General features: G+C 47.4%; 1 protein-coding gene across 2 annotated transcripts in view; it reads right to left on the bottom strand.

The window, feature by feature from the left end:
* LOC144487096 (C-type lectin domain family 4 member A-like) overlaps nt 1-5,000 on the bottom strand; it is a 22,173-nt gene that overhangs the window by 14,298 nt on the left and 2,875 nt on the right. The gene's annotated exons all lie outside the window — the stretch shown is intronic.

Here is a 5,000-nt window from a genome sequence, read left to right as displayed (position 1 = left end):
AGACGTAACCGCAACGTAACCCGGTGCATCGTAAACCCTTCCTTCCCCAGCAACGCACACTTAGCACGGAACTGCCTCTTAGTAAAGACCTAACTCTCCCCGACACCCAGTCTAACATAAGAACATAAGAACTAGGATCAGGAGTAGGCCATAAGAACATAAGAACTAGGATCAGGAGTAGGCCATAAGAACATAAGAAATAGGAGCAGGAGTAGGCCATCTGGCCCTTCGAGCCTGCCCCGCCATTCAACAAGATCATGGCTGATCTGAAGCGAATCAGTTCCACTTACCCACCTGCTCCCTATAACCCCTAATTCCCTTATCGATCAGAAAACTATCTACCCATGATTTAAACATATTCAACGAGGAAGCCTCCACCACTTCAATGGGCAGAGAATTCCAGAGATTCACCACCCTCTGAGAGAAGAAGTTCCCCCTCAACTCTCTTCTGAACCGGCCCCCACTTATTTTGAGGCTGTGCCCTCTCGTTCTGGTTTCCCTTCTAAGTGGAAAGAATCTCTCCACCTCTACCCTATCCAGCCCCTTCATTATCTTATATGTCTCCATAAGATCACCCCTCATCCTTCTAAACTCCAACGAGTACAGACCCAATCTGTTTAATCTCTCCTCATAAGCTACACCCCTCATCTCCGGTATCAACCTGGTGAACCTTCTCTGCACTCCCTCCAAGGCCAATATACCCTTTCGCAAATCAGGGGACCAAAACTGCACACAGTACTCCAGTTGCGGCCTCACCAGTGCCTTGTACAGTTGCAGCAAGACCTCCCTGCTTTTATATTCTATCCCCCTCGCGATAAAGGCCAATATTCCATTCGCCTTCTTGATCACCTGCTGCACCTGCAGACTGAGTTTTTTGCGATTCGTGCACAAGGACCCCCAGGTCCCTCTGCACAGTCGCACGATGTAATTTTTCTCCGTTTAAATAATATTCCAATTTACTATTATTTCTTCCAAAGTGGATAACCTCACATTTGCTAATGTTATATTCCATCTGCCAGATCCTCGCCCACTCGCTCAGCCTATCCAAATCTCTCTGCAGACTTTCCGCGTCCTCCACGCAATTCGCTTTCCCACTCACCTTCGTGTCATCAGCAAACTTGAATACCCTACATTCAGTCCCCTCCTCCAGATCATCTATGTAACATATAACCTGTACTGGGACCTCTGCTATTTGTGATATATATAAATGATTTGGAAGAAGGTGTAACTGGTGTAATCAGCAAGTTTGCGGATGACACAAAGATGGCTGGAATTGCGGATAGCGAAGAGCATTGTCGGGCAATACAGCAGGATATAGATAGGCTGGAAAATTGGGCGGAGAGGTGGCAGATGGAATTTAATCCGGATAAATGCAAAGTGATGCATTTTGGAAGAAATAATGTAGGGAGGAGTTATACAATAAATGGCAGAGCCATCAGGAGTATAGAAACACAGAGGGACCTGGGTGTGCAAGTCCACAAATCCTTGGAGGTGGCAACACAGGTGGAGAAGGTGGTGAAGAAGGTATATGGTATGCTTGCCTTTATAGGACGGGGTATAGAGTATAAAAGCTGGAGTCTGATGATGCAGCTGTATAGAACGCTGGTTAGGCCGCATTTGGAGTACTGCGTCCAGTTCTGGTCGCCGCACTACCAGAAGGACGTGGAGGCGTTAGAGAGAGTGCAGAGAAGGTTTACCAGGATGTTGCCTGGTATGGAGGGTCTTAGCTATGAGGAGAGATTGGGTAGACTGGGGTTGTTCTCCTTGGAAAGACGGAGAATGAGGGGAGATCTGATAGAGGTATACAAGATTATGAAGGGTATAGATAGGGTGAACAGTGGGAAGCTTTTTCCCAGGTCGGAGGTGACGATCACGAGGGGTCACGGGCTCAAGCTGAGAGGGGCGAAGTATAACTCAGACATCAGAGGGACGTTTTTTACACAGAGGGTGGTGGGGGCCTGGAATGCGCTGCCAAGTAGGGTGGTGGAGGCAGGCACGCTGACATCGTTTAAGACTTACCTGGATAGTCACATGAGCAGCCTGGGAATGGAGGGATACAAACGATTGGTCTAGTTGGACCAAGGAGCGGCACAGGCTTGGAGGGCCGAAGGGCCTGTTTCCTGTGCTGTACTGTTCTTTGTTCTTTATAACCAGCACGTAACCACAATGCAAAGGTCACCTCGCTGAGGTCCCAGGGACACGAAGCTAATATCTATCAGATGTGCGCTGGAGGGTGTAATGTAAACACCATTGAGACGTAACACAGACAGAACTCAGAAATAATGGACTCAATGCAAAAATCCAAGAGGTACTCGAGTCACACGTGTCTCGGAGGGGAGTGTTGACCCGTTGGAGAAAATCTCCATTACAAGGGAGGAAGTGTTAGGTTGTTTAGGGAATATAAAGACTGACAAATCCCCAGGGCCTGATGGAATCTATCCAAGGCTGCTCAGGGAGACGAGAGATGAAATCGCTGGGCCTCTGACGCAAATCTTTGTCTCGTCACTGGACACAGGTGAGGTCCCAGAGGATTGGATGTTAACTAATGTGGTCCCGTTATTTAAGAAGGGTAGGAAGGATAACCCGGGTAATTATAGGCCGGTGAGCTTGACGTCCGTGGTGGGGAAGTTGTTGGAGAGGATTCTTAGAGATAGGATGTATGCGCATTTAGAAAGGAATAAACTCATTAACGATTGTCAGCATGGTTTTGTGAGAGGGAGGTCATGCCTCACTAACCTGGTGGAGGTTTTAGAAGAAGTGACCAGAACGGTTGATGAGGGAAGGGCCGTGGATGTCGTCTATATGGACTTTAGTAAAGCTTTTGACAAAGTCCCTCATGGTAGGTTGGTGCAAAAGGTTGGATCTCATGGGATAAAGGGGGAGGTGGCTAGATGGGTGGAGAACTGGCTTGGTCACAGAAGACAGAGGGTGGTAGTGGAAGGGTCTTTTTCCGGCTGGAGGCCTGTGACTAGTGATGTTCCGCAGGGCTCTGTAATGGGACCTCTGCTGTTTGTGATTTCTACAAATTATCTGGAAGAAGGAGTAACTGGGGTGATCAGTAAGTTTGCGGATGACACGAAAATGGCTGGACTTGCAGATAGTGAGGAACATTGTCAGAGGCTACAGAAGGATATAGAGAGGCTGGAAATTTGGGCAAAGAAATGGCAGATGGAGTTCAATCCAGATAAATGCGAAGTGATGCATTTTGGTAGAACTAACGTAGGGGGGAGCTATACGATAAATGGCAGAACCATAAAGGGTGTAGATACGCAGAGGGACCTGGGTGTGCAAGTCTACAGATCCTTGAAGGTGACGTCACAGGTGGAGAGGGTGGTGAAGAAGGCATATGGCATGCTTGCCTTTATAGGACGGGGCATAGAGTATAAAAGTTGGGTCTGATGTTGCAGTTGTATAGAACGTTGGTTCGGCCGCATTTGGAATACTGCGCCCAGTTCTGGTCGCCACACTACCAGAAGGACGTGGAGGCTTTGGAGAGATTACAGAGGAGGTTTACCAGGATGTTGCCTGGTATGGAGGGGCTTGGTTATGAGGAGAGATTGGGTAAACTGGGGTTGTTCTCACTGGAAAGACGGAGGATGAGGGGTGACCTAATAGAGGTGTATAAAATTATGAAAGGCATAGATAGGGTGAACGGTGGGAAGCTTTTCCCCGGGTCGGTGGTGACGTTCACGAGGGGTCATAGGTTCAAGGTGAGGTGGGGGGGAGGTTTAACACGGATATCAGAAGGACGTATTTTACACAGAGGGTGGTGGGGGCCTGGAATGCGCTGCCGGGCAAGGTGGTGGAGGCGGACACACTGGGAACGTTTAAGACTTATCCAGACAGCCACATGAACGGAGTGGGAATGGAGGGATACAAAAGAATGGTCTAGTTTGGACCAGGGAGCGGCGCGGGCTTGGAGGGCCGAAGGGACTGTTCCTGTGCGGTATTGCTCTTTGTTCTTTCTTCTCTTTGTAACTGGAATGTAACTACAACGTGACAGAAACACAACTGAGATGTAACTGACAGGGAAGAGGCATGTCATTTAACTGTGTGGGAAAGAGGAAATTCAATTTGTAACAAAAGTATAACACGCTTGTAACTAATATGTAACAGATGTGGAACTAAGGTGTAACAGACACGTAACTGAGTTCTAACAGACATGTAATGAATGAGCATCAGACACTAATGTGTAATAGATATGTACCTGAGGGGTACAGACATTCAACTAAGGTACAATAGACATGTCACTAAGGTGTATCAGATACAGATGTAAGGTGTAATCGACATAGAACCATAGAACCATAGAAAATTACAGCTCAGAAACAGGCCTTTTGGCCCTTCTTGTCTGTGCCGAACCATTTTTTGCCTAGTCCCACTGACCTGCACTTGGACCATATCCCTCCACACCCCTCTCATCCATCAACCCGTCCAAGTTTTTCTTAAATGTTAATTTACCACTTTATCCCGCATTTCCCACTTTATCCGGCAGCTCATTCCACACTCCCACCACTCTCTGCGTGAAGAAGGCCCCCCCCCCTAATATTCCCTTTAAACTTTTCTCCCTTCACCCTTAACCCATGCCCTCTGGGTTTTTTTCTCCCCGAGCCTCAGCGGAAAAAGCCTGCTTGCATTCACTCTATCTATACCCATCAAAATCTTATACACCTCTATCAAATCTCCCCTCAATCTTCTACGCTCCAGGGAATAAAGTCCCAACCTATTCAATCTCTCTCTGTGTAACTCAGCTTCTCAAGTCCCGGCAACATCCTTGTGAACCTTCTCTGCACTCTTTCAACCTTATTTACATCCTTCCTGTAACTAGGTGACCAAAACTGTACACAATACTCCAAATTCGGCCTCACCAATGCCTTATATAACCTTGTAAGAAGTTTAACAACACCAGGTTAAAGTCCAACAGGTTTATTTGGTAGCAAAAGCCACACAAGCTTTCGAAGCTCTAAGCCCCTTCTTCAGGTGAGTGGGAATTCTGTTCACAA

This window comes from Mustelus asterias, unplaced genomic scaffold (assembly GCF_964213995.1).
Source record: "Mustelus asterias unplaced genomic scaffold, sMusAst1.hap1.1 HAP1_SCAFFOLD_589, whole genome shotgun sequence".
Lineage (NCBI taxonomy): Eukaryota > Metazoa > Chordata > Chondrichthyes > Carcharhiniformes > Triakidae > Mustelus > Mustelus asterias.
This window is presented reverse-complemented; position numbering and strand designations above follow the sequence as displayed.